We start from the raw sequence: 11,709 nt of genomic DNA on the forward strand, positions 1-11,709 counted from the left end.
GTGCCTCTGTACTCGGCGCTGGTGAGGCCGCACCTCGAATACTGTGTTCAGTTTTGGTCCCCTCACTACAAGAAGGACATTGAGGTGCTGGAGCGTGTCCAGAGAAGGGTGATGAAGCTGGTGAGGGGTCTGGAGCACAAGTCTGATGAGAAGCGGCTGAAGGAGCTGGGGTTGTTTAGCCTGGAGAAGAGGAGGCTCAGGGGACACTTTATTGCTCTTTACAACTACCTGAAAGGAGGTTGTAGAGGAGTGGGTGCTGGTCTCTTCTCCCAAGTGATGAGTGATAGGACAAGAGGAAATGGCCTCAAGTTGTGCCAGGGGAAGTTTAGATTGGATATTAGGAAAAATTTCTTCACTGAAAGGGTTGTCAGGCATTGGAAAGGGCTGCCCAGGGAGGTGGTTGAGTCACCATCCCTGGAGGTATTTAAAAGACGTGTGGATGTGGTGCTGAGGGACATGGTTTAGTGGTGGATTTAGCAGTGTTAGGTTAACGGTTGGACTTGATAATCTTAAAGGTCTTTTCCGACTTAAATGATTCTATGACTCTATGATACTCTGACTGACTCCAGTTTCAATGTGCTCAGTCATGCATTCTTCACTTTTGCTCTTCTCCACTCTTGAAGGTAGCTGCCCAGGGAGTGCCTTGGATGTTGAAGAAATATTGATCACTAAAACAAAGTCTTCAGTTTGTTAGCTACTAGTGGAAACCAGAATTTTTAAAAAGCATTTTGATCAAGATCTTCTGCAGTTGTTTTCACCTTAAGGTGCTGTGCAAATGGAATCCAAATGTCATGGCTGAAGGGCATTTGTGTTGACGTTGCCTGTTCCAGTACTCTGGGCTTCTTGTATTTTTCAGGTTTCACACTTCCTTCCCTAAGTTGTTTTTCTCCATTAGCAGTTTGGCTTCTAGACCCCACCACAACTTTGATGCTTTCCTCTTTTCACTCACCCACATATCAGAATACTCCGTGCATGATGGTTTTGAATAAGAGTGTATTCCTGTTGTGTATTTCATTGCATATCCTGAATTTTCTTTTCTCCAAGCTCCTGTTGGAAGATGAAGGCGAGACAAACCAACTACCACTGTTGTTCTCACAGAGAAATCCATTCCTGGACAATACTGTAACTTGGCTGTGGCTGTAGCAGTGTTACATGAGCTTTGCTTGTGCCCAAAGGTCTGAGTGATTAACATTAACATGACTGGTATTTGAATTCAGCAGTGCATTTGGTTACAGTCTCTGTGCACAGATATTTATACTTCATGTCATTAATAACCAGAAATTGTGTCTAATAAGGTTATGCTTATGTGTACATTATACAGAAAATGGCATTTAAAAAACAAGCCATGCCTTGTCTTAAAGGTCAAAGTTGTAATCAGATTACTTTCTGCATATTAAGAAAAGCAAAAAAATAATATAAAATGTATCAGATGGATAGTAAAAGCATGTGTTTGAATAATAATTGGAGGCAGTATTAATGAAAACTGGGCCTCTGCGATGAACTACACAGTTCTGAATGGTAACATGATTTACACAGAATCGCTCTCTGAGCATGACTGTGAGAGGGTGTAGGCAGTGCACGACTTTACTCCAGACTTTGCAAATGCTAAAACGAGTACCTGTTTGTACAAACTTCAGCAGGCCTATTCCGGTGTGCTGCAGGCACAAGTCAACACCTAAGGCCATGGCCCAGCAGCATACCCAGCACGTGGCATCATCATGCTTGCTCACATGAACTCCACTGTGTATTCAGCTCTACTGCAGCCTTCAGCTTACCACAGTGCAACACTGCTGTGCTAGAGGTTTCTGACTGGCTCACCACTCCTTTTGCTCCAAAGACTTTTGACTAGCCAAAATGTTGGGGACTTTCTGAGCCCAACCTGTGGGTCCCAGGCAGTCGAGATACAGTTGGTCACCAGCCCCCAGACTGTCCTTGGAGGGCTGCTGGGATGCCCTGACTTTGCTTGGCCCAACTCTGGGCTGCCGTTACGCTCCAGATTCTTGCTCTTCGTCGTTGGTTCAGTCTCTGCTTTTTGGCTTTGTGTGCTGCTCCTGCCTCTGAACCCGTTAGCTTTGACCTGCTTCTCTGTTCCTGACCACTTCACCTGATCTTGCTTGATCTCTGACTGCATCCTTCATCACTGGCGTCCTGGCCATACCGTGCCCCTGACCTGACTCCTGGGACTCGAGTAAGTTTTTCAGATGGGAGACTTGGAAGATGGAAGGACTTGTTCCTTTAGTGCAGATATAGCTTTTCTCAACTTCATCCTGAATCGTCATAGTGATTAATTTTGGATGTAAGTAATTCACAAAGTTAGAAGGAGCAAACAAAAAGTTTAGGTAGCCACTGCAACTGAAATAAGTGATTTCTCTTAGTGTAAAGTACATCAGAGAAGAATGGGACCAAACATAACCTGTACAGTCAGGGAAGATAGAGACTCACAGACATACAGGTATTCACAAGGCACATCTATGTTTCTTCTACGGAGTTGGGGTTTTACTTTAACAGCAGTGTGATTTGTGATGTAATCACACTGTCTAATGATGCTATCAAATACTGGTCTGTGCGATGAGCAGAAGTGACTCACTGGCAAGTTAAATAGCAGAAAGGGAATGAAAATGTGCATTCACAAGCTGTCCCATTAATGCACACTGCCATAAAGCGTCATTAACATCTTAATACATACAGGCTAAATGGACTTACCCAAATCAGTTTTATTACCTCATTATGTGTGTGCTTTAGCCTGCAAACCAGAGCACGGTGCTGGCTCTTTCCCCACTGGGAGCAGAGCTGTGTCCTGCCGTGCTCTGCCGACTGCTTCCCAGTCCACACAGCCGGGCTGCCCACGGCAGTGCCCCACATGTGGCTGTGCTGTGTGCCATCCACCCCACAGACCTTGCATACCTATCCGTGACCACCAGCGGCATCCCATTTCCAAGACAGCAAGAACATTTATGCCAATAAGTCAGTGTCCAGAAAGTATTACCTATTTGTGTTTAAAGACCCGCTTTTTAACTGGTTATAGTGAGTTAGGAAATGATAGATGTTTTAAGTGTGTTAGAGTGCTATTAGCCTACCAGGGAAGATGTTAAAAGTGGCCATAAATCATTTGTTATGCAGTCTCCTAGCCTCTAGAACAGTCCACACCAAACATTTATTTCCTTAATGAAATGTCCTTTCTTCTCTGGTTGACATTTTGTAACACAGTGAGAATCAGATCCTCTGTCTGATCAATAAATAATAAGGAATTGATTCCCTTGTAACCACTCTGGCCCTAATGCTGCAACCCCAGTGGTTTCAGCATCGTTTCTCTGGATTTACACTTGGAAATATGAGGTCAGGACCTTTTTTTCTCTGACAAGTAAGAGAAGGCTCTTCCAGATGTAAAATGAAGTGCCCCTGGCTGTCCCTAGCAATTGCTAAGAAGCCAGGGACAAACTGGCCTGGCAGACTGGACCTAAGCAGCTGGGGGTTGGCCGTAAAATCCAGAGGAGAGAAGGCTGGCGGGGCTCCTGCAGCCAGCTATCCGTTATCCTCCCACCCCAGCAGCTGGCCGACAAGGAAATCTCCATCCACAGGCTGAAGAAGGGCTAGTGACAGCATGAAATTACTCCAAGGTGCAGGCAGACAAACCAAGTGACTCCCCATGGCTGAGCTATAAAATAGTCTCTGCAGCCTGCCAGCATAACCTGCCTGCTGGTAGCTTATTTATAAGTCAGCTGTAGAGCAGGGTTAATATTTACCTGCATGTCTCAGACGGATAGCATTCTGAAGGTGGAAGTGTTACAGAAGCACTAGAGTAAGCCACCGTTAAGCCTTTATGCTGGCATATTTACTCACATCTAATAGCTTACAGAACTGCAGAGATACAATTAAACTAGAAGATATCTATCGCTGCTTGCCTCCTGATAACATCTAATCTTCTCGTGTATTGATTTAATGCCTGCGCTGGTGGTGTAACATGTGTTTACCATGTTTACAAGTACCAGTGTGCTAACTTGATTTCTGTGTACTGACCCTGCCTGTTTCTTTGTTCCTTTGGTTGGTATTTATTTATGGTACCTGATAAAATACAGAGAAGCTTGCCAGAGTCTCAAAGGCAGGGGCGGCTTATCCACGGCTCAACGTTCAGAGTGTTTCTGTAAGTAAATGTGCTGTGGGACTGGACTTTCTGGGCAGTAAAAGCATCCTTCGTTACACTTCATCAAGAGATCACTAAAACCAACCTTTAGCCCTTTTGAGTTCTGTGGTTTAGAACAGAGATGAGCACAGCACAGTCATTTCCATTTGCTCTGGCTGGAGAGATTTTTTCTTTCCTCATCATACAGCTGTTGCAATTTGCTTTTTTCTTTAAAGACAATAATAATGTACCAATATGCACCCTTATTACTGTTTGCCATTAGCCCTTACAAGCATCCCTGCATTTTTCTTACAGGCACTATCAAAGGAAAAGAAACAAGGAGCGGATACGTGTACCTGTGTCTGTGTACCTCAGCTCACTGCAAGGAAGAAAATTTTGCTGCTGGCCTTTTGCGTGGGTAATATTGGAAGAAAGAACTGCATAAAAAGGAAAAGGAGTGTCTGTGGCATGAAGCTTAATATGGTGAAGGGAAGGTATTATTTTGAGCGATGCAGTCATTTAATTTATTACCCTCTGACAACCTAAGCTATAATTTTGCTTTGATTACATAAAACCTGGTCATCATACTCTAATTCTCTGCATCTTCAAAACCATGATACCACATAGACATCTGTGCCACGCCGTCAGTTTGGACTGCAAGAAAAAACCTGTCTTTCACCAAGGTGACGTTCCTTCTCCCTTTCTTCCCCTTGTCCTCCTGAAAAGATGCATAGGAAGCATGACCCAGAGCCACTTCCCAGCACATGACGGCAGGAAACAGGGACATTTATATTCTGCATAAATGTGCAGTCTTTCTAACATGGCCATTAGCGCTCACAGTGGTGTGCTACAACTGCTAAATACAGGCTTGCAGTCACTGCGCTAATTGGATGTAGCAGTTCAGCCTGTTCCCAGGTCTGCTCTTTATCTTAGCAAACTAGGATAAGTAGGGTTAGCAGCCCCTGACACCTAGTCCTGCATACATGGCAGATTCGCAAACTTTAACGTTTAGGGTTGTGAGAGCAAGAACCAGTCTGGAAGCACTGGGCGCAAGAGGTAGGTTTGCATTGCTTTGGATCAAAAGCACGAGGTGTTGTGAAAGCACTATTTTAGATGTCTATTTTAGGATGAGATGTCTACATTTGCTTAGATGAATCCCACCCCTAAAGCCAAACCTAAATTTTGCCATGTGTAATTTAAACACATTATTCCTTGTCCTTCCCACACCCTGCTTCCCCCAAACAAATAGTCCCTTCCTGCTTATAGGTACCCTTGAAGTATTTGAAGCCCCTTCCTACATCACCTCTTTGTGTTCTTTTCTTTGGCTTAACAACCACACGTCCTTCTGTTTCTCCTTGCAAGTCTTATTTTCTAGACTTTCAAATTTGTGTCATCAGGGCTGTCTTCAGCAGGCTGGCCTTCCTGAGGCAGTCCATCCTTGGGCATAACATACCTGCACAACTTCATTTAGCAGACCTCTGCCTCTGTAGGCTTTGTGCAGGGCTGCACTCACCTTGGTACAACAGATGTTCTTGCCACTGTTCACAGAATCACAGAATCACTAAGGTTGGAAAAGACCTGCAAGATCATCAAGTCCAACCATCAACTAACACCACCATGGCCCATTAAACCATGTCCCACAATGCCTCATCCACACGTTCCTTGAACACCTCCAGTGATGGTGACTCCACCACTTCCCTGGGCAGCTTATTCCAGTGTCTCACCACTCCCTCAGCAAAGAAATTTTTCCTAATATCCAGCCTGAACCTCCCCTGGTGCAACTTGGGGCCATTTCCTCTTGTCCTGTCCCTATCTTGTAGCCACTGCTGGTGTTGGACTACTCTCAAGATCTCTCAATCTTGACTGCCAAAGGCCTCTTCTCTCTCTTTTCATGCTATTTAATTTAATACAATTCTAGGAAGAATAGAATAGCAATAGAATATAATAGGAATTATATGATATGAAGAATAAATTGCGTGCTATAAACTCTGGATGGAATTCAGAAGCACGCTCCATGGAAATATGTCTTTTGACAATGAGAGTAAGTTCATCATCAAACCCCTAAAGGTGCAGAATGTTCTGTTTTCTCAGCATCTGACAAAAGTGATGAACTCTGTCTTGAATGTCCAGATTGTATCTTTTCTGTTGTAAAATAGCCTGCAGCAAAGCAATAGAAAATAATTTATTTGGTAGGTCCAGTTTCATGCTATATTCAATTCTAGTGTTTCCTGAAGAGTCTTCAACTAATAGTATATTAAATTTATACTGATTACTTAAAAAAGAAGGAGCTGGGAATAATAGATGTCCTATCTGAGTGAAGTCAGGCAAACATCTAATTACTGGCCTGCAGATTTTCAGATAGCTGTTGTTTGAGCCATGAAGACATTGAAAAGTCATCCCCTCCTCTAACAAACTTCACTGGTAGAGGCAGCAACCTTGTCTGAACCTTGGAAATAGCAAATATAACACCTTTGTTAAACTAGTTTCCATGGTAACAATTTCATGACATTGAACATCATTAAAGACTATAAGAAATACGAACTTTTCAGTTAGCTTGTCTTTAGAGTTTTATTGACCTCCCTTTCTGAATAACTGTTCTCCTGGGAGATAAGACTCAGGGCAAAACAAGGGATGCAGGAGGTGGACTGCTTTGCTGTTGCGTTATTAGCAACCCTTTCCTTTGATTTTTCAGCTCAGGATTTCAGAACAAACTCTGTAAATATGAGTAGGCATGGAAACGTGGCACAGATATTTCTGTCTCTAACACAAAAATAAGGCAACGAAAGATGACTGCAGTTAAGTAGCTTGTCCAGAGGGGGAAAAAAGGGAGGCATGAGGAAGCTGAGTGAGAAATTACGTGCTGCGATGACTTGACTCCCCCATTTAGCATCCTTGCCAGAATGCTCTTGTTCCACTTCATGTTAAAGCTGGATAAAACCACTGTCAGGCTCCTTTGCCACTGGCCCCTCTGGCACAGCAGAAGAGATGAAAACCCTGGCAAATCTCGACATTTGTGAGTAGCTTAGCTCTTCTTACGGAAAGCTCTAGCAGTAAAAAGGAATGAGATGCAGTAGCAGGAAAATTCAGCAGTCGCCTGTGATTTTCTCTGTGCACTGGGGTTTTTATTTAGCTTACAAAATTAACATTTGTTTTCTTACCCAGTGATTTTTCGTGTACTAGTCTAGAGGGCAACATTTGTCACTTCTGCTAGGGCAGGATTCCAGCCCCAGAAATGGGAGCAAACCGTGTCTTGACTCTGGCTCTAAAATCACACTGGCTTCTACGTAAGGCTTTTCCAGCAGCCTGAAGGTCTCCTATGGCATGTCATCTGTAGGGACTCCCACAGCACTGAGGAAAGACCCTTGAAAACTACCGCTGAGAAAGGAAGTCAGTAGGAAGTACCCTGTGGCCACGCTGCTGTGGTTTTCCAGGCACTGGGTCTGGCTGAAAGAGTATGTGAATGCCTTCTGCTCTACCTGACACAGCTGCAGCAAGCTGGGAAAGGTCCCTCGGAGAGGGAGGAGGACTGGGGAAAAAACGTCTGTGCTTTTTTGGGTCAGAACCAAACCTACAGATCAAATTATTTTGCATTTTGGGAAATGCAGATATGACTGCAGACAGCCCCTGTTACTCCAGTGTGTTAGGTTGGGGTGTCAACTATATCCGGAGGGTGCAGAACATAGATTTCAAAAGACAAATGGTTCACCAGCTGAGATATGTATTCAAGATGCTACCATCCTATGACAAGTAGCAAATTGCCTACTACTGCCAGCGAAATACCTGCACAGAAATCAAAGGAAGGTTAAGGGTTTCATTTTTTCCTGGTGGAAAGCTGTTTGAGGGTAGAACCAAATAATGCACTGTATTACTATAGGATTAGAACACGATGAAGAGATATCCATTTTGGACTGACCCAAAAATCAAACATTGTTTTTCACACCAAAATAAGAAGCTGTGAAACTGTGTTTCAGGTTAAATGAGATAATTAATTAATTAATGAGATAAATTATTATTAATTAATTATTAATTAATTATTAATTATTATTAATTAATTAATGAGATAAAGCTTCTGCTGCAGTCTGAGCAGGAGGAGGTGGAACACAGCTGGGAGGGAGCAAGTGTAAAGGTGAGATTCCTGTTTTTTTTAAAAATTTCCAGAATAATTTATAGCCAGGCACAGCATCATGCTTTTTGTTCTGGATACTGAAGACATGGTCATGATATTTCTTCCCCCTTCCCACCGAAGCCTAGCATCTGGAGGATGCATCCTAGTTGTGGGAGGGCAAAGTTGGACTTCCTCATCTCTGAGGTGAATGCTGTAGCTCCAAAATACATTTCTTTAAAACCACACTCAAATACTTGAAATTACACTGAGCCAGCAACTCCATGACCTGGTGGTGACAGGATCAGTGGGCGAAGGGCAGGTGGGTTCCAGTTTCTAATTCCCTGAGCAATAAGATGTGGATTTTCCCACACCACTGCCCAATCTAGTGAAGGAATTGATACCACCAAGCGTTTTCCTCTGCTTTCTTTAGCTTTAGCTACAGCAGAATGGAACACCAAAACCTCAAAGTCAAATGATATGACGTTTTCTAAATATTGGTTTGTGCCCGAACTATTCAATAAATTCAATATGAAACTTAAATAAGCATAGTGGCTCCTAAAATGTCTCTCACTGACAAAAAAATTATTTGCTACAAAAATTAATTTAGATATCCACTAGCATTGAATGAGGCATGAAAAGTCTGTTACATTATCATTCTGGAATTGGAATTTCTCCAAAATAAGAAATTAAAAAAAATTAGCATTACATGTTAATTTTTAAAAATAAAATTTTACCTGCAGGGCTGAAAGGAAATCCAGGGGCTTTGAAATGAGTGAAACCTCAACCACAGTCCCACTTCCAGCTTTTTTAGCTGAGCCCTGGATATTCCCCCAACCCCAGGGCAAGGAGTTCCCCTGGTTATTGCACTGCTTTGGGCAGTCCAAGGCTCCTTCCCTGGCTGTGTCTGCCTGAGGGAGCTGTGCGGAGCTGGATGCGGCAGGGGTCCAGGGGTCCTGGCTTGGAGACAGGCTCCTTTACAGGCTGCAACACTGCTTGCCCAGAAGCTGGTTGGCTGAGCTGATAGAAAACCAGGATGAAATAATGTGCACAAAACAGTTGATTTCAATTACCAAAACCTTTTTCATCTGACTTTTTTCCAATGCCCTTTTAAAATGAATTCAGCCTTCCTGGCGCATTTATTATCAGTGAGAAAGCATCCTTACCTTCAAGACTTTTCCTTCCCTTTTTTGCTTTCTCTGCTTCACTCTCTCTTTCAAACCTTAGCCACCCTCCTATCTTTCTCCTTTTCTTGCAGTAAATCCCAAATCTGAACAGAAATGTGCCTCATGCCATTGGTACAACTAGGGACCCTACCATTTACATGGGCATGAACTACGGTGTCATTCAACACTGATACTCATTTCAGATGAAAAAGTGAAGCAAAGGAGTAGGGGGTGGGCAGACCTTTCTGCATTGCTATTTCAAATTATGTACATTATGTTGGATGCATTTTCTTTCTCTTTAAAAATTCAGTGTCCTTGCTTAGTCCTAAAAATTACTGTCCAAACCTCCTTTCTACTTTGAGGAAATTAAAAGCTGTGACTGAGCCTCGTCTCTATCAACATCTTAAATCATTCTTTAATGAAGAGAACAAGGATCTTGTCTCTTTGTTTTCACACAGGCTTCAGTTCAAAGCAGCTTGCTTGAGGATAGCATTTAATTGACCTCAGTGATAGAGCACTTCCAGGATGTCTCTTGCCTAGCAACAACTGCCAGGTAGGGAAGCTTTAATAACTGCTGGGATTTAGAAACCGGAGAATGCTATTGTGCAGCAATGGTGGCTCCTGAGCAGCCCAAAAGTGAGCCATCAGTGCAGGCTGGCTTCCCTAACACAACCTTAGACCAGGGCAGCTGGCTTGTAGGTCATGAGCCCTTGCATTTCACTGGCTACCCAAGCACAGCTCCGCTGTCTGGTCTTGGTCAGTGGGGCCTTGTTAAGCCCCAGCACGGGTTTTTTTGTGGTGTCTCAGATCAGGATAATCCGATGGGGAAAAATGAAACCCTGAATCTCCACTGTCCTGCTCTGTGGCTATATCCTGACCTGTGTGAAGCTAGCAGAAGGTAACAGTCTTCTGATCTACACTCATTTGGTCAATGCTGTCTTGGTGGAGCAGTGCTTTGGTATTGGTAACAACCTGAAAGGGAGAAGGCAGAGATAGCTGTACACGTCTCAATCTCTGGTGTGCAGGAAAAGTTTCCCAGCTTCTTCTGCTTTTCTTTCCGGTGCTTTTGTCCAGGAATGCATCTCTGTGGCCTTTTGCAGCATCACGCAACTGAGCTCAGCCCACACTTTGAGGGTCAGCTCTGTGGTGGAAGATGGAGAGCTGCAATCTGCGTGGAGCTGAGTCCAATGCAGAAGCATTGTCCTACAAGGGGCTGTAGCTAGCGCAGGTCCAACACTGCCCTAACCTGGCTGTATTATTTCTGCCTGGCTCAGAACACTACCAAGGCAAGCTAACATTTCCCTGCAAAAAAAGCATGTACTCTTATCACTGGTTTGTTAGTCCAAGCCTCTTATAGAAACATGTTTTTCAGACATGTTTAGCTCAAATCTGGAGTAGCTGGCCATGAGATTTCAGGAGGAATTACATGTTCCTTGGAAGCATGTTCCTCTTGACTTTACTTTGAGGCAAAAGCAGAGGAGCATATTTTGATCTCTGATGCCTGAGAGGGAGTTTGCAGTGTCATTATGGACAGCTGAGAGTTGAATCTGGCCTGCAGTCAAGCCAGTAGGTCTAGTGTGATCTTATCTACACTGTTTTTAAAATCTATTTCTTAAGGAAAACAAAGGCAGTTCCCTTAACCTGAAGCTCGTAATGTTTGCAGTAATCCAGCTACCCAAAACCACCGCCTCCTCAAGTAGAACTACATTAGAAAGGCACCAAACAAGAGTCTTTTCCTGGTGCCTTGCTGCTCTATGAGAAGGACCAGCCCTATTTTCTTCAGGAGAAGGCACAGAGGCTATAGTGCATGTATAACTTGCCAAGAAGGGATGGCTGAAAGGAAGGCTGGACATGGGCTGGGGGGATTCAGTCCCCGCTCTCGCACGGGCTGCCTGGTTGAACTCAAGCATCGCTTTGCTTCCGTTCCCCGTCTGCCAGATGGGATTATTGCTCCGCTCAGGCACTACAGGGATGGGGGCTGTGCGAGAGCCTGTAGCAAGAGGAAGGCTCTCTGATCTTGCAGCTCCTGACATCTGTGCCTGCGCTGGTAATGAAAAGGCCACTGGTGTAGGTGGCTTCTTGATGTGGAAACTGCGACGAGACCTGAAACGAACTGAGACCACCTGCTTCTTTGTCTTAACGAAAGCAATTGAACAAAGAGTAGGGCCTCTTTATTTCTAACAGGTTTGATCTGTGAACATGAATCCTGGTTCTCTGAGGGGTTGGGATTATCACTTCCCATTAATGTTCATGCTGCTCCCCAATAATACCTTCCACTGTCTTTTGTTTGTCTCCCTTCCTCCCCTTCCCCTTCAATTCCC

The sequence above is a fragment of the Gavia stellata genome, chromosome 6 (genome assembly GCF_030936135.1).
Source record: "Gavia stellata isolate bGavSte3 chromosome 6, bGavSte3.hap2, whole genome shotgun sequence".
In the NCBI taxonomy this organism is placed as follows: Eukaryota; Metazoa; Chordata; class Aves; order Gaviiformes; family Gaviidae; genus Gavia; species Gavia stellata.